This window comes from Grampus griseus (genome assembly GCF_964374135.1).
Source record: "Grampus griseus genome assembly, chromosome: 2".
NCBI lineage: Eukaryota > Metazoa > Chordata > Mammalia > Artiodactyla > Delphinidae > Grampus > Grampus griseus.
This window is the reverse complement of record NC_139018.1, coordinates 165,657,951-165,676,880: the sequence shown is the minus strand read 5'-3', so window position 1 is coordinate 165,676,880 and position 18,930 is coordinate 165,657,951. Positions and strand designations below refer to the sequence as shown.

General features: G+C 43.7%; 1 protein-coding gene across 12 annotated transcripts in view; it reads right to left on the bottom strand.

Moving 5' to 3' along the window:
* Positions 1-18,930, bottom strand: part of KIAA1217 — a 326,913-nt gene that overhangs the window by 90,586 nt on the left and 217,397 nt on the right. The window contains exon 1 of one of the 12 annotated variants that reach the window (XM_082647789.1): positions 14,328-14,663. The exons of the other annotated variants lie outside the window; for them this stretch is intronic. The gene's annotated coding sequence lies outside the window, so the exon portion shown is untranslated. Of the gene's footprint in view, positions 1-14,327; positions 14,664-18,930 lie in introns of those variants that run through there. 12 annotated transcript variants of the gene reach the window in all.

Genomic DNA, 18,930 nt, shown 5'->3' with positions numbered 1-18,930 from the left:
GCTCTGTGTAATCACCATCGTGCTTTCTGAGCCCTCGGGGACTGAATGGGGCAGAAAGCCATTCCAGTGGGAACCCAGGGACAAACAGCTCCGAAGGCTGGGATGGAGGCCCTGCTGGCCTTATGCCACACCCCACGACCACGTGCATTTTTCAAACATTTAAGGCCTTTAGAAGTCGTTCTTGCTGACCAAAAGAATTCCATGATGTTTCTTAAATTCAAATCCAGTCAGTGTCGCAGGCTCTCTCTCTCTCTAAAAAAACTGTTTACTGCTATCAAAAAGCTCTGATTAAAGGAAGGAGAACACGGAGCCCATGACATTGCTTTCCTCCTAAGATGTCTCATTCGAAACAATATTTGGATGAAGTGGTTGTAACAGATGCCACCTGAGAGGTCGTAGAAGAGTAGACGGAACGTGAAAAGCCTTGTTTTGATTTTTAATCTAATTGGCGAGAGTTTGTTATCTCTCACCAGAGTATGGGAAGCACACAGTCTTGGCCCCTGACACATCTGGTATCCATTTGGCAGGTCTTGGTCCCTTAGTCAAACGCGTGCTTTCCAGGAAGGCGGATGGAGGTGAAGCTGTGGGCCCACCCCGACTGCTTCTCCAAAGCCCCAGTTGTAGGGCATAAGATGTCCTAACCAGCAGCATTCTTGTACGAATGGACCTGGCTCTTCGTATGTGTAGGACCGTTAGGGAGGTGAACGAATGCGGGAGTGTCTGGGTTCTGCTGGCCCCGCCCCCTGGCCCAGAAGCACTGAGCTGTCACTGCTGTTGGCCACGTGAACCCCGCCAAGCTCAGCATGGGAGTCCACGTCCGCCGCCTTAGTTGCAGGTGGCTTCTGTGGGCCCTGCTACCTTGGGAGTCGGTGGGTGCACGGTGAGACATGGTCCTGGTCACCTCTCCCATCCCTTCCTTCCTGCCATGTTCAGGGCAATTTTCTTTTACACTCAAAATGCTTCAGGGCACCGTCTGGGCATGAGAGGGATGGCTTGGTCAGGACTAGAGCAGTAATCCACCGTCAGGAGCGTGAGAGCTGGCCCAATCCCGTGGTGAATCGGGATGAGTTAAATGCTCTCTAGTAAGGATTCAGCGCCCAGCTCACCCAAGAGAGAGGGCAGTTCAGTAACCCAGTGCCAGCTGGGGGACCAGGCAAGGTAATTTCCTAAGCAGGATTCTGCTGCCACAGAACTCAGCTTCACCTGGGTGGCCTGTGCCCTCCAGAGAATGGCTCTTACAGGACAACTTACTGCAAAGTTTGGCTCATTCTGGGTGGACCCAGTCACCAACATCCCACGCTCTGGTTCTGTTACTTGGCCAAGTTCTCAGCTGCCTAGCTCGGATGCTACAGCCTCTGTGAACCTGCGCTTCCCGGCAGTGTGTTAAGTGCCCTACTATTCATTCTCCCTGTTCCTTTCACTGACTGGCACTATAGGCAAAGTGGAAGCAATTTATTTCTAGTGAGTATTAAGAAAAGACATGCTAATAAATAGTCAGCATTACCTCAACAGGAAATACTTTTTATGCTCTGGTAAGGCTAACGGTCTTGTGAAATTTATTCCTATTTCCCCTTTCGCATTCGCTGCTTTATTGGCTTTTTAAAAAAGTACATATGCTAAAAGAAAATCTAAACCACTCTTATAAACACAAAGATGCTATTGTGAAGGGGAGTGATTTTGATGCTGGAAAATTTTCAAATTCATCTTTCTTACACTGTTAAAATTGGAAAGATGGTCATTTGGAAGGTCTATTAATGTTTCATTTGGTCATAAATGGAATGTTTCCCAGACACGAGACAGACAGACTGTTGCCAAAATTATTTAATTCTCAGGAAAGACACGGTGAGCTTCTGGCTATATTTAAGATGAGTGTTATTCCCACAAATATTTTGACACAGCCAACTCTGCTGAGCCCTCCTGCACCAGACCCGCTGGCTGACTTAATACTGTGCCCAGTGGTGAGTCAAGATCTCAGGATGGAAACGCATAACAAATAACATGAAATAAATCATGTAACTTCCAAGCCACAATCAGTAACTGTGCAGAGCTGCAGCACAGATAAAAGAACAATGTCCTCATACCGACACTCAATCTTCTGTTGGGACACTCAGGCAAGGACAACCTCCTTTTATATCTAAAATAGTTACAGTTTGTAAAACGATATTTTCTTGCTACCACTTGCAACGGATGGTACAAAGAACTGCTCATTATTTATCTCATCTCTCTCTGCACATCCACCCATTTCCTGCACAGACAATTACTTTTATACACAACCCCCTTTTGGTGCTCCGAGATATGTCATCTCCGTCACCCAAATACAAACGTTCAGTGCCTTAGATTTTGTTTTTCTTTTTAGGACAAGTCTCTAAACTCCTTTTTCACTGGTCAACATAACATCCTACAATATATAATACACTGTTTTATTTATTTATAATGTTTTTTATTCTACGAAGGATTTTACTTCTTTTCCCCTTTTTTTGGCCACACCATGAGGCATGTGGGATCTTAGTTCCCCGACCAGGGATTGAACCCCTGCCCCCTGCAGTGGAAGCACGGAGTCCTAACTGCCAGGGAATTCCCCTCTCCTCCACTTCTCTTATCTTGGGATGACAGCCAAGAAAAATCTAGATAACTCCATGGGATGAAGGTATGATGGAAGATGGCTACACACACACACACACCATCATCATCGTCATCATCCAGCAGTTTGCAGTTTAGACAGTGCTTTCAGTGGTGATTTTATTTCACGAGCCACAGAACGAAGTGAAATGCACGGGTCAGGAGGTCCGGTGTCACTCTCCACATGTGAATGGTGAGAAAATGGAAGTGTGAGGAGATGAGAACCTTGTCCAACTTCACACAGGACTAAGAAGCAAGGCAGCAAGAATCCCCATCTTCAGCCTCAACACTGTCACTACTTCCTTCTCTGTTTAAGGTCGCTGAGCAGCTCTGCGAGGACTCATGCTCCCAAGGTCTTCCCTACAGAATTACTGAGGGTTAATGCACTTGAGTTTTGACCATGAGTGGGCAGTCTGGTGAATTCCACTCGAGAAGTACCTCATTTGCTCGCCTTTCAGGTCCAGATTTTCAGGGCAAAGGAAAAGAGTAACAGGACATCTCAGTGGCTTTAGGATATAATGATACAGGTACTCTCTTGACTTCCTATTAATTTTTATCTTCCTGCCTCAAAATTAGTTATATAATTAATTATACATTGTACTTAACTAATATACATATTAGTATACATTATGCTTATATATACTTACATATCCTCATATATACCACTAGTTGATTATCACTATATGGGTATCATTACATTACCAGTTACATACGTGTAAATACGTGTATATACACAAATACGTATATGTATACACACATATATATGTCTTCATTAGTCACAGACACCAGATTGCTTATGGGATAAAATATCTGGGCCTCATCTGATTAACATTCTTTACCATTAGGACCCCGATTCCGCTACTGGGTGACATTCCTGGGACCACATCTCTCAGATGCGTTCCACCTCTGTCACTGTGCCCTACGTCCCACTTACCTTTCATTCAGGAAATGGATCTAGGTGATTATGTTGTAAGTGAAAGAAAGCTGACACAACGTTATATAGCTTTAGGATGCTCACAACAATGTAAGAATTTTTTTAAAAAGTTTAGTTTGATGATACAACATATCCTCCCCGTATCCAAACCTAAACAGCAAACTGACAACGATCTACCTAGAATTTTACGCTCTACAGCTACAGATTAAAGGACAGATATTCTTCAGAGACCACTGGAGACAATGCTGGTAAACAAACTGATGAATGGATGAAGCCAAGTTGGAAAACAAATGGTCTTTTATTCTCGGTCTGCCACTGCCCTCTCACAATGTAGTACTCAAATCGCCATCAGCCCCTATCTCAGGGCTTCGAACAGCCTCGGCTTCTTAACACCAAGCGTTCCCTGGTAGATTTAACCCCTTCAGGCCTGCCTCCTGTCCCCCTGCCCCTCTCCCCCTTCTTTCCTCACAACTTTTCTGGAATCAACTCTGTGTACCTGGGTTATAACCGTGGCCCTTCTATTGGAATCATCCCGTTGCCTGCATTCTGCTCTGTTTTCATACTGATCGGGGTAGGATATGTGCTGGTTCTGTTAGCAAGTGATAGAACAAACAACACAATATAAGGTGAGCTATGTCAGCAGAGCCAATTTTAAAGGGAATTTTATGGATGGCTTCTGATGAAAGGTGTTTTAGTCGTGCCATTATTATTATTATTATTATTATTTTTGCGGTACGCGGGCCTCTCACTGCTGTGGCCTCTCCCGTTGCGGAGCACAGGCTCCGGACGCGCAGCCTCAGCGGCCATGGCTCACGGGCCCAGCCGCTCCGCGGCATGTGGGATCTTCCCGGACCGGGGCACGAACCCGTGTCCCCTGCATCGGCAGGCGGACTCTCAACCACTGCGCCACCAGGGAAGCCCCGTGCCATTATTTTTGATCCTCGGCTGCACAATATTAGCCAGTGTCAAAAGAAGAAAGGGTTGTGTGAGCAAAGAGCCCCAGAGGATAACATTGAGGGACAATAATTCAACAAATCCACCAAGTTCAATTTTTCCCTCAAAATAAACATGAAAAAACAATGATGTGGATCCAGATCAAAACAGCCCTTGTGCGTATTTTTCCTGGGCTCAGAAGAGCCACTTTCTTTCTACTCTTAACAGCAACTCTTGAAACTAAAAGAAGTTCCATGGGTGTCCCAGGTATACTGAGTATGTGAACTGGCAACATTCTCTCACGTATGACTGGGAATAGATGCCATTTGTTATATAATTATATAGGCTTGTGAACTTTCCCAGTTCTCATTAGTTATGGAAGAACTGAAAAGGTTCCAGGTTTATAAATTACATGAATATACTTTTGAAAACCCATCTGTTTTCCTTGGGTTTAGCTGGAGTCTGTGGCAGCAAACCAAGGACATCTGCTAGTCTGGACCAGGCCAGTGGCCCCGCGTGTCCCAGTCAGGTGTCTCTCACCAGTCAATGCAGTACGTGGAGAAGGAAGAACACCAAACTGGGTATCATGGAACCTGACTTTTTTTTTGCAGTGTGCGGGCCTCTCACTGTTGTGGCCTCTCCCGTTGCGGAGCACAGGCTCCGGACGCGCAGGCTCAGAGGCCATGGCTCACGGGCCTAGCTGCTCCGCGGCATGTGGGATCTTCCCGGACCGGGGCACGAACCTGTGTCCCCTGCATCGGCAGGCGGACTCCCAACCACTGCGCCACCAGGGAAGCCCGGGAACCTGACTTCTGATCCAGGTGTTAAGGTCCGGTTCTTTACCTGTAAGCAAGAAGTCTGATCTCTTGTTGTCTCTCAGGCCCATTCCAAAGGCGACATTTTGTGGGTCTGTGAAATATGTGAGTAGTCACTATGTATGCAAAGCTATGCAAAGCCCAAGGTTAAGGCTGAGGATGGCAAAAGAATCTTTACGCCACAGTTCCTACCTTTTAAGAGTAGAGAAGATGAAGCATGGACATGAGTAATAAAAATAAGACAAAAAGCAAGAATAACTGTGGCAAGTGTCAAATAGGTGCGACAGACAAACCCTCTGGAATCTCTAGAAGAATAAGATTTTTCTGGCTGGGATAGTTGAGGAACACTTCTCTGAAGAGGTGAGATTTAAGTGAGTCCACAAATTATGAGCAGAATTTCCGTAGGGAAGAAAGAGTTTCCTTTCTTAGGAATTCCAGGCAGGAAGAAAGGCATTGTCATAGACCAGAGGTGGGGAAGTGTCAAGAGTCCTGGGGAACGACTAGACCTCTGATCCGACCAGCAAATTATTCTAGGGCAGTGGTTCTCCAAATTCAACGTAATTCAACAACATTAGAATCCCCCAGGGGCCTTGCTGAAACCCAGATTAATGCGTTCCACTTCCCATTTAACAGGACTCGGGTGGGGCCTGAGAATTTGCCTTTTTAACAAGTTCCCAGATGATGCTGACCTGCTGGTCCAGGGACCACTCTTTGACAAAAACTGCTCTAGGGAGTAAAGGGGAGAGGCAAGCTCCCATCCAAATCTCCATTCTATTGTGGGCTTGGTTAAATCCTAATTCAGAAAGCTGACCGTACTCAACTTTGGGTGACAATCATAATTACCTAGAGTTTCTCCATCTGTAAATATTGGCAATTAAATCTGCCAGGAGAAGATGGAGATAGGGAAGGGAAACTAATATTTTTGGAGACTTCTTACTTATCAAATGCATTTCCATTTAATTCCTAGCACACTCCCATCAGATAAACAATATAATCCCCATTTGACAGATGAAGGAACAAAGTCAAGTACCAGGACCAGAACAATCTCAAACTCTAGGGTTAAGAAATCGGTGTAGAGACCTGACTTTCTCTGAATGGTTCAAGGTTCAAAGGAGGGCAGTGGTTCAAGAATCGCTAAGGTCAGTATTATTCCCGTCTAAAATCAGGTCCAGAAATACCTGAACGAAGTCATCTGGATTGAATGTTGCAAGAGGCATGAGAGGAGAGTAACATAGATCAGACCATATTACTGTTATCTACAAACGTGGGTAGATAACTGCCTTCCAAACATTGACTCCAGGGCACCCAGGAGCCCCACGAGAATGCTCCATTTCAAAGGAATACCTTTGTGTTTTCAGTTCAAATATCAAGTCAGCCAACCAGCCAGCCAGTGCACAAGGCTTGGAATCTGAGATGGTCAGCAAAAGCACTGCCTCTCCTTATTTGGATAAATAACATGCTCAAAGACAACCAGTTTGGGAGTCGAGCACACCCTGAGGCTGGGCTTGGCGTGCCTCTCTGTCCATGCCCCGCCAGGCCTCACGCTGCACTGACAGTCCCTGCTCCCCGCCAGGTTCTGACCAGGCCAGGAGCCTCCCTGCCAGACACAAGATCTGCTTCCCTGCATCCAGGGACACACTGCTGAGCCTTTGAGCATTCCTACCCTCGAGTGATGCCCTGCATTCCTGACTCCTAGTAACCACGAGGAACCAAATGGACAGCTACCGGCCCAGTATGTAAGGAAGTCGCGTGCCAGGTGACAAAATGCCCACATCAGGCAAAAGGGTAGCCCCGATCTAGTTGTGTTCCCCCCACCTCCAAACACTGCCCCCTGAAAGGAAAGAATCCGATCACACAGGAGATGAGGCAGGTGACAAAAATGCGCTGTCACCTATGGGATGCCTTCCAAAGTTCATGATCATCAGGGAGAGCTTGCAACTCCCTTCAAAGGGAAACAGGCTCCAGGCTGACCCCAAAGCACCTCATCCTCCCCCACTGCCCAAGCCAACCTCCAGCTTTCTTTTTCTTCTTTGTATTATCCTTTCTCTCGCTTTTCTTCCTTTCTCTGAAAAGCAACATTGGGGCAAAATTTCTCCAAAAGAGGACAGGAAGATATGGGTCGATAAACAGACAAAGGGAGTTTCTTAAAATCAGAAGACGTTGTCTGGATTCCAGAGACCCTCAGCTCTCAACTTGGTCAACGTGCTGAAGCCCACGAAGCAGTTTCCAATGTTTTTTTTAAAAAAAGATTTAATCATCCTCGCTCTTTGATCAGTGCCCTTCTTCACCATGATACAGAAGGAGGACAGCAGGGTGTGGTGGAGAGAGTGCTGGATTACGAATGAAGAGACTTGGGTTCTGTTCCCAAGGATCTCCCTGGGCTGTGGTCTCACGGCGGTGACTGTGGTCCTGCCACTGGTTCTGCTGCTAAGTGAGTTGGGGAACACCCCCTGTACTCACCCTGCTGGTGCTGTGAACATCAAATGAGCTGAATTACCCTTATGTGACTTTGCACGCAGAAGAGCACGGTCCACACACAGTATGATGAACATTCACGGGCTCACCCCATGAACTGTGACAGCAACACGAATAGAATGGCTAATCCCCGCTTTAACACAGGCACAGGAGGGTAAAGAGAATGATGCACTCTCTTCTTGAGACACAAGAGCTCACGAAAGAAAGAAGATTCTGAAAGCAGCCGACACAAGAACACCAGGCTGTATTATATTCCAAAGATCTCATCCTTGAGGAAGAAAAGTCCATTCATAAGCAATCAAATAACGTTTCAAGGAGGCTCTTTTCCTCATTCCCATTCCCACACGAATTGGTGATCCTGACCCCAGATCAGGAGACAGAAGACTCTCCATCCACTTGATCCTGGTTCAACTAGCAGATTCAAGTATTAATTATTTATAAAAATTGTGAGATGGGTGATGACCCACATCTTTGTTTTGGATCCTTCTTCTTCCCTTCCTATCTTTTTTTTTTTTTTTTTTTTTTTTTTTTTTTGCGGTACGCGGGCCTCTCACTGCTGTGGCCTCTCCCGTTGCGGAGCACAGGCTCCGGACGCGCAGGCTCAGCGGCCATGGCTCACGGGCCCAGCCGCTCCGCGGCACGTGGGATTCTCCCGGACCGGGGCACGAACCCGCGTTCCCTGCATCGGCAGGCGGACTCTCAACCACTGCGCCACCAGGGAAGCCCTTCCCTTCCTATCTTATCAGCCGGGAGAACCTCTCTTTGGGAATGAAAAGAGGATCTATGTCATCACTTGACTGTGGCTGGAATAAAAGTTTTGGTTGGTGAGGAGGAAGCTGGACCAAGTCGCTAAAGGCAAGCTTTCGGATGTGCTCAGAATTTCAACTACACAGTCCATTTTAGTCTGGTCCCACATTAAAAACAGGGACCCATGTGCTTTAGAATACTTCCTGATAGAAAAACATTTACCTTGTGGTATTGCTCAAAAAATGATTTTTGACCTTTCTTTTTCTTGGTATAGCAAAGTGTGGTGATTCAATGCAAACGTTGAAACTTTTGTTATTGGGCATATACGTGGAGACGGCCTTGCATGTATATGCACTGTCTCTACATTTAAAATATAAAAGTACATTTGGGTAGTTTTCATATTATTAAGATGCACTGTGTATATGAGTACATATCTGTAGATAAAAATTCTCTGCCCAAATTAAAAATATCCAAATACCACGTTTGACTCATTTTTATGCTCTAGTCACAAAGTGATACTGAATAGAAACTTATTAGCATTTCACCAAGTTTCTTCAGATCATCGTTACGAATAATAAAAAATACAGAAACATTTTAAAACAACGTATTTCAGTCTTAGAATGGTCAGATTAACATAATTATAGCCTTAAGTTGCCAACAGTGGCACATTTCTTATTTTCATGAGAATGTAGAGGTTCTAGTGGATCGCAAGCTAATAGGTTCCTTGGTCTAAATATATACAGTAAAATCTGCGGCAAATTTCTGAAGCATTAACATCTGAACCCTGGAGATATCTAGTGAGTAATTTGCGCTGCAGTAGAGCAGATTTTTTTTTGTTTTGTTCTGCAGTTACACAGCTGCTAGGAAATATATTTTTAGATTTGCTTTTCAAGGCAAGCAAAAATGATACCCACTTTGTGGATATGTAACCAGAATGTTCCCTCAGTCCCTCTGGCAAGGGAGTAGGGACCCACCTACAGAATGTTCCATTCAGTTGCCTTCTCCTTGGAAGGGGATACAAGGAACAGCCCTAGTCGCTCATCTGTATGAAGCCTTCAGACCCTGACAGTGACACCCAACGCTTTAGAGGCGTTTGCTTTGAAGTTTAAGTGCCTTGTAGAGCAGGTCCCCACTATGTCTGAACTACCTGATCATTGACATCATAACCATTTCTCGTTTCGGTTTTCCTCTGGCAGCTCTCGATACCATACCAAGGGCAAGCGAAAAGGAACAGGTTCAAAGAGTTCAATCAGAACTAGGGAAAAGCATGACCTTTGATTTCACGGGGAAAGAAAAAAATAAATAAAAAGAAAGAAATCAAGTACATGTGGCCATCAAGCAACTGAGGGAAACCGTCTTCGTATTTCAGGAATGTGGGGTGAGTTAGCGCAGCCTGAGCAAGGACCAGTGTCCCTCCAGCTGGAACGATGCACTCGGCGTTCACACCTTTTATCTGGACAGGTCTTAGATAAATAAATCTGCACAAAAGTGATGTACTGAACAGCTTTTCTTTTGGGCCAAGTAACAAGACACCCGAGGTCCTGAGGACGCTTAAACACGAATTAGATTTTATTCTGACATCAGAACGGTTCATGGCTGTCAACTGTATAATCTTTAATGACGTTTTGCTCTGGCCCCTCCGTAATTTGGGCTTTACCTTAAAGCCTTGGTTTCTACACTTTGCTCAGTTACAAGAGACTATCACCATTTCGCCCACATCCTCACACCAGCTGTATTATTTACTCTTTAACGCTTTTTTTTTTTAAATTTTATTTTATTTTTTTGCGGTACGCGGGCCTCTCACTGTTGTGGCCTCTCCCGCTGCGGAGCACAGGCTCCGGACGCGCAGGTTCAGCAGCCATGGCTCACGGGCCCAGCCGCTCCACGGCATGTGGGATCTTCCCGGACCGGGGCACGAACCCGTGTCCCCTGCATCGGCAGGCGGACTCTCAGCCACTGCACCACCAGGGAAGCCCTTTAATGCTTTTCTTGATGTCAGTGTTAAATTGACCTTTTATTTCTTACCTAGTTGTGATGAACGATCATATTCATTAACTCTCAGGTTCTTTGTGCTACTTATCTTTCCAATACTCCATACAACAACATTATATAATCATTAAAATGTAGGAATCTGTTTTTCTATGTGCTGTCAAAAATCACTGGTTCCAAGTGAAGAACAACTTTCAAAGTACTCTGAGTAGGGATATGCGGGAGTTTCCAACAGGGTTATCATAGAAGCCATTGCTTCAGCAAAGAGGCTGACTTTTGCAAATAATGCTATAATACTTCCCAACTCTTTTAAGCCAAGATTGCTTCATTCAAAGCATCTCATAATTTGAAGCAGCTGCTGTTTCTTCAGTTGACTTGATGGCCTATTCTCTTTCAATAAAAATATTGGATAATCTAAATCTGGTTAGCTCAAAATCCGTTTAATTTTTGGGCCAGGCCCATGCATTTCCAATTAATGAGCTCTGGTCCCACTGCAGGGCTGGGCTGCTATCTGAACAGGAAGCGGGGACCTGGCTACACTTAACTGCAACACGGACGGCTCAGGGAAGTCAGACGTAGAGTCTTTTCCTAAATCAACCAAGAAAACACACCTTGGGGGACCCAGTGGGGTGAGAACTAAAGCAGGGGGGCACTAGAGATGGAGAAAGAGCTGGTCTGAGGTTTTTGTCACTTCCTAATTTTGTGATCTGGACCTAGTCACTCCATCCACGCCAGGCCTCCAGAGTCTCAACTGACAGGTGAAGGGTTATGAAAGATGATGTGTAAGACCTTATTTCTACCTCTGAAACTCTATGATTCCAAGTCAGCCAGGCCTGTTTCTTGAGGTAAGTTCAATGACACAGATCAGGTGTATTTCCTCAGCCACCAGTCTGGAGGAGCAGTTCAAGTGTCTCAGGAGCAGACATATCGCTCCTGCAAATTACATGCAGACCCCATGGGCAAAAAGCAGGACAGAAAGGAAATGGCTTAGCACTAGGTGATTTATAGCTTAAAAACTTTTTCTTCCCTCTTAAGAAAAATCAACATGTGCTTTTCCCCCTACAAATATATATATATATATACATATATAAAAGTAACACGATTTATATAAAAGCGTTTATATAAAATGCTGAGAAATTTAAGAAAAAGTGTAAAGAAAAGAATGGCCCCCAGATACACACTACTATACATAAATTAGATAAGCAATAAGAATTTGCTGTATAGAACAGGGAACTATATTCAATACCTTATGATAACCTATAAGGGAAAAGAACCTGAAAAAAATATATATGTAACTGAATCACTTTGCTGTACACCCAAAACTAACACAATATTGCAAATCAACTATACTTCAATTTAAAAAAAGAAATAAAAGAAGAATGGTCCCCTGGAAGCTCTCTACAAATTAGGATCTTGGACCAAGGGAACCTGTGCTGAGGGTGGCCGGATGCAGTCTCCTATAGTCTGGGCTTCCCTGATGGGGACCCACGGAGAAGACAGAAAAACAAAACCCCAGGAAGAGAGCAACACGTGGGTGCAAAGAATACAACCTGAAAATACCAGGACAATAAACTCCCCGTCAGAGGCAATTTCTGCTAACATCTGTATTTACAAAAGCCAAGCCAGGAGATGCGGTTTGGATATCAAAGGGCAAAGGGGTGTGGCCTAAACCCCTCCGGATCTCCCCAGCAATGGCTAACAACCCAGCCCGCGCTGAAGGAAGAGGGAAGTCCTGTTCTGATCCAATTGGCTGGTTGTTGGCCAGCCCTGGATTTTATGCAGCCATGGAGCTGGAAGCAAGTTGCCTTGATCCTACAGCCCAAGTTCAGGGCTGTGATGAGCAGCTGCATCCCCGTTGATGCTGCTGGCAGTAATTACTTCTCATCGCAAAGCACCAGGATGTTTTTGCAGCCGAGTGGATGTCTCAATCTCTGGGCAGTGGGGGGGTAGGTGTGTTCAGGAGAGCAACAGTCCCTGCCTCTGGGGTGGCTTGGCTAGCTGCCCTGACTCCAGAGCCCTCCACCTCTGATGTTCTGTAACTTTCTTGCTGTCCTTCTCCTAACAGCTCTGCCAGAAGCCTGAAAGGGCAGTAGGCAGGCACATGTAGGCAAATCTCCATTCCAAGACACTTTCTCACTTCCAAATCAGGCTCATGAATCAGCTCCCTGCCCTATCCCGGGAAGACGGTTTTTATGAGTGACGCAGCACATGAAGCAAAGGAGGAAGCAGGAAGGAGGAGAGGGTAGTTCATCCACAGTGCTTTTTGCAATCCCCACGCGATCTGACTTTCACTGTGTTCTTCTTACTCCAAGTAAGTTGCAACCAAGTCCCCGGAGAAGCAACCAGTCTGATCCTAGGCTTTTGGATGCTACAGATTGAACCAAAAAGTCCCCAAACTGTACAAAATAATTTCTCTTGAAGCCGAATAAGCATTGCTCTTTGATAATTGTTATTTTCAAGATAAGTTATCTGAATCTGACGACAGACTGGGAGGTCTTAGCTACTGGTAAGGAAGGGTGTGCAGTGTGGGATTTAAAAACAGGGACTATAGACACAGTCAGCCTGGGGCTGAATCCCAGCTTTGCTCCTTACTAGTGTGTCATTTGTCACTTAATCTCTCTCAGCCTCAGTTTTCCAACCTTAAAGTGGGTATAAAAGTACCTATGCCTTGGGGTTATAATGATGACTATATGAAATAATATATATTAATTGAGACCATATTGGTTAACAACTTCTCATCCATACTAACTCATCTATAAATTGAGATAAAGATAAACAGATCCATGCACACATGTACCTTTAAAAGGAAACAGACTGCCTTAAAAGAACATTGCTCTTATTAAATGTCTTTAAAAGAAATAAATACAAAACATTGTGACTGAACTATTACAAGAATAAGACAGAATAGTTATCTCAAGTCAATATAATTTCTGCCAAAGGTTTTTTTCCAGGTGTTTCCATTAAACCTGATAATAACAGGCTTATATCTGTTATATAAAAATTGCAGACATTTTTTAATGTTATACATAAAGCTTAAATTGATATTTTTTAAAGAATTTTTTAAAACCCAGATAAAAAAGCACTTTATATTTTATTTTATTATTATTTTTTTTTGCGGTACGTGGGCCTCTCCCTGCTGTGGAGCACAGGGTCTGGACGCGCAGGCTCAGAGGCCATGGCTCACGGGCCCAGCCGCTCCGCGGCACGTGGGATCTTCCCGGACTGGGGCTCGAACCCGTGTCCCCTGCATCGGCAGGCGGACTCTCAACCACTGCGCCACCAGGGAAGCCCGCACTTTATATTTTAAAATGTAAAGTGATGTTCACAAGGAAAATACAACAAATAATGTTTTCCTTGAACGTTGAAAGAAGCACACTAATCCCCCTCTGCTCCCAATTTGTACCACGCCTTCAAATTTTCATTTGTCTCGGAAACCGAAGGCAAGTCAAATACCTTTGTGAAAACACTGAAAATTATCACAAAACACATACATCAATGAGATCTGTACTAGCAAACAAGGTTGACACTTGAAATCCTTTTCTAAATTATAAGGTTAAACAGAAACTAGATCATGAGATTATAGATTGGAGACAGCCAATGTAACTTAAGTGCATTTTCAAAAACAGACTAATGCCAATAACAAAGAAGTTTCCTTCTAAGCAGCGTGCAAGAAGTTAAAATAAAAACCTAGCATTTAAATTCCACATTGCATTGAACTTGACTACAGAAACGTTAACTCAAATTGAGGTAAGTGTGCTACAGCAGGACCAAAAAATTCTGAAAATTCTATTTTGTTATAAAGGCACAGTTCTTACCTTACATCTTCCACGAACCGTTCTCTTCTAGAAGAAACTTTCTAGACGTGCAGAGACCCTGAAACCACCCATCTCTCAAATGCTTCCAGCTCTGCCTGTCTTGATGGTAACTAAATGCAAGGCTGGGGTTTTTTACCGAGGGAAGTTTTAGTCAAAATATGTGGTTTAAAGGAGCTGTATCCACCCTTGTTAAAACTATTTCACGGACATTCAGAGGTTTTGTTTCTCCTCTGTGAAAGTTAAATCTGAGTAGGAAGGCATTTTTCCCGTCCCGGAAATCAGCATAACTAAAAACCAATGCTGAGTTAACAAGAAATGTTTCTTCCATGTGTTCCGTCTGGCAGAAACGGCAAGCCATATCAAGGGAACACGTGATGTTTATAAATACAATATGGCTCATGTTGTCATAACCTCTCAACGACCAAAAAAAAAAAAGTGCAAGGAAAAGCAAGCAGCCACACAGCAGGAAAGATGAGATTTGTAACACTTGGAAGCTGCCTATCAGATATGCATATATTACTCTTTCTTGCGTCTTAAGAAATAAAGCTGGAAGCAGGGAGGAAGGAAGAAAATACCTTGCTCTGGATAGCCACTGTATTAAAATGTGTTTGCCCAGCTAATCATTTCAGTAAGAGTAATTCCTTACCAACTGCCACAGAAACATCTTTTCGCCTGTCAGAAAGACACGTCATAAAAGGGACACAACGAGGTGCATCCCTCGAATGCCAGTTCCATAGTGTTAACTCCAGCAAAGGCAAGATGGCACATAGCCTGTAATGGATGTGACAACTACAGATGTCTGTATCATTACTGATTATTGACTTTCTGATCTTCTACTAGATTGGAAGATCTGTGAGGGCAGTTACCATACTTGGTCACTGTTATATCTTCGGAACTTGTACAAGAGCCTGAACCACCAGAGGGACTCAATGCATAATGGTTGGGTGAGTGGATTAGCAAAACTTCACGATAACGGAAGTAGGTTAACTGTTCCAAAATCATCACCCCTACTTGATAAGTCTGGAGGTATTTGAAATACTGATTCCCATTCAGTCTAACAGCAAGATCTGTCCTGCTGAGTTATAAATACAGTAAACCAAGATCTGTCTTATTTAATCGTTATCCAGAGATCTGCTTACTTTCTACCACAGGTGAATTTAACTCTTGAAGATAAAATGCAGGTATGTGTGCATTTCTGACAATCACTTAGTTTAATCTGACAAATCTGTTACTCTCATCTTAAATTACAGGGTAATTAACTGTGATAAAATTATATTTATAGGATGGGTAATTTTGTTAGAATAGACATTCTTAGTTCTCATTTTGGTCAGGAATTATTCCTGGGATAAACAAGGGGATGTGCTGTAAATCTCAAATGTTTACACGTGCAAATCACTGTACTGGTCTTAGCAGAGAAGGTATTAACTAAAAGTTTGTGATACAAAAAGTGCTGACATGAGCCCCTTTTCCAACCAGACGTTTAATGAGAATTTCCTCAAAGCAGGACATTTTCTCAGGGAAACAGAGAGTGTGAAGATGAATGGAATAGGGGCTTTGCCCCCTGAAGCCTGGAGTTTAGAACAGAACTTAAGAGTGCACATCAATAACTACAATGCAGACGGGAAAAGGTGAGGGTGATCAGAGGCGGGGGGGACAGGTGAGGCTCTACGGAATCAGAGAAGGGACAGTAGCGAGTGAGGCTTGGAGACGAGAGGAGTAAGGAAAGGCTTGAAGAAGACAGTGGCTGTTGAGTTAGGTCTTCAGAAACGGGCAGCACATGACGTGGAGAAAAGGGAACCCTCGCACACTGCTGGTGGGATTGTAAATTAGTGCAGCCACAGTACACAGATTCCTCAAAAAAAATAAGAATAGAACTGCCATATGACCCAGCTAGTCTACTTACGGGTATTTATACAAAGAACACTAATTTGAAAAGATATCTGCACCCCCATGTTCACTGCAGCACTATTTACAATAGCCAAGATATGGAAACAACCTAAGTGTCCATCAGTGGATGAATGGATGAAGCTGTGAAATGTACACGTGCATATGTGACATGTACACATGCATAAACATACACACATACATGCATACAATGGAATACTACTCAGCCATAAAAAAGAATGAAATCCTGCTGTTTGCAACAACATGAATGGACCAGGAGGGTATTACACTAAGTGAAATAAGCCAGACAGAGAAAGACCAATACCATATGATTTCACTCATATGTGGAATCTAAACAAAAACAAAAACACCAAAATCAGTGAACAAACAAGATAAAACAAAAACAAACTCACAGATACAGAGAACAGATTGGTGGTTATTAGGGGGAAAGGACGTTGGGGGAAGGGTGAAATGGGTGAAGAGGACCAACTGTACGATAATGGATGGAAACTAGATGTGCAGTGGTGATTGCTCCGGAGTCTATACAGATGCCGCCCACCTGAAACTTACATAATTAAAAAATGGGTGGCCCGTGGACATTGATGATGAAGACAGTAGCGTGGGGGATGACAGTAGTGACTGTAGTGGTAAGAAGGTCAGTTCTGGAGCTGGCCTGTCTGGCTCCGAATCTAGCTCTACCTCTGATGAGCTGTGTGGCTTTGAGCAAGTACCCTAACCTCTCTGATCCGCAGTTTCCACATCTGAAACAGGCGGTCATAAGAGTTCCTCTCACACTGGGTTGTTTTGAACAAATGAGAGTGATTATGAGCACAATACTCAGCACAGTACTTGGCACAGAGTGTTTCATGACTGTTAGTTATTAATATCACTGCCATTGTGTGAGTGAAGGGGACACCAGGGTGGCCGGGTCAAGGAGGACCTTGAGTGAATGAAAGAAAATTAGTTAGGAGTGGTTTCTGAAACTTCTGTTTCTAAGGGATTCTCCTGTCTTCCATTTCTGTAGGATGACTTTATCCTTCCCCAAACCCCAAGCACTTCTCAACCAGAGCACTGCCCTGTAGAAAAGAGGGCTCTGAGCTCTGTGGAAGGGCCATTTCAGACACACATACTAAACGGTACATACTTCTTCTTTCTCTTTCTTCTATTCTTTCTCCGTTTTTTGGTTCTTGTTTTTGTTTCTGGTGGGATATCCTTTCAGCCCAGTCAGAATAGAATAGAATGAAGCATGTTCAATATAAAAAGATGCCAGGAAATAGACACATAATAGAATTAAGAAGTGAGACAAATATTTAAACAGGATACGTTACACGTTCTAAAATCTTGTTAAGAGCATCATTTCAAAACTTGCAAAACCTGAATGGAATATCAAGGAAGGGAGGCTGTGGGCTGAGTACAAAGAGTCAGAAAGAACTGGGTTCAAATCCCATGTCTGACATATACCAGCTATTCGGGCCTGGAAAAGACGTCACTGGCCTCAATTTTATCATCTGTAACAACTGAGTCAGTTTACATGCTTTGTAGAGTTGTTGACTAATTTAAATAACATGTGAAGTATTTAACACATTGCCTTCTATGTGGACACAAAAAGGTCTATTACCATATCTAGAAACACAATGGTATAGAATGAATACTACTCTTTAAAAGAAAATTAAATTAAATTAATTAATTTATTTTTGCCTGCACCGTGTGGCTTGCAGGATCTTAGTTCCCCAACCACGGATCGAACCCGCGCCCTCAGCAATGAAAGCGCCGAGTCCTAACCATTGGACCGCCAGGGAAGTCCCAACTGAATACTACTCGTAACCTGACTGATTCCACAAAGAAATTAATAGAGTTCACAGAAATCATTACAATTTTGCACCCCCCGAAAAAGTCAAATTGGAATGTATGACAGAAAGAAGACTAAAGTAGGAAAAATTAAAAATAGAGTCCAGGCACGAAGCCAGCACACCACCAACACTCACGCTGTAAATGCCTGTACGCTAGCTGTGGGTGAGCCATGAATTTAATTCTAAGCTTTAGAGTAGCAACACAAAGAGGGAAAATGATCACTTACAAGATTCAAAGTGTCCCTATGATAAAAATAAACCAGGAGGAGCACAACTATTTCTGGTGATGAGAACAGAGAGATATTTTTACAGTGGGTTCTCATTAATGACAGAAAATGAATAAAACACCAGTCGTAGCACCATGATTCTAGCGCTCAAAGCATCTGCTTAACAAGCATTTACACTCGCCACGGATGAGGCACCAGGACTGGCTTCCGGAAATGAACATGAGCTGGCGTGTGCCCTCGGAGAGCTTACAATCTTGTGCGATAAGATAAGCAGGCGCCTAAAGGATTAGAACACCAGGAGAATGTATGACATGCCTCCCCCAAAAGGAAAGATGAAATCCGACAGGGAAGGCTTCATAGAGTAGGCGGTCTTTTATTTGGCCTCTAAAAGCAAGTTTTTACTTTTTCGCATTTTATGATGGGCATTTCCACCATAAAATAAGTAGAGAAAATAATATAATGAACTCCCGTCATTCAGCTCTGACATTTTTCAACATTTTACCAATTTTGTTTCATCAAATGCCACTTCTTGGGCTTGTTGTGCCGGAGCCTTTTAGAGCAAACCCCAGCAGTCATGCCGTTTTAGCCTGTACATTCTTTAGTGTGTCTCATTTTTAAAAACATAACCATCCAGCCATTATT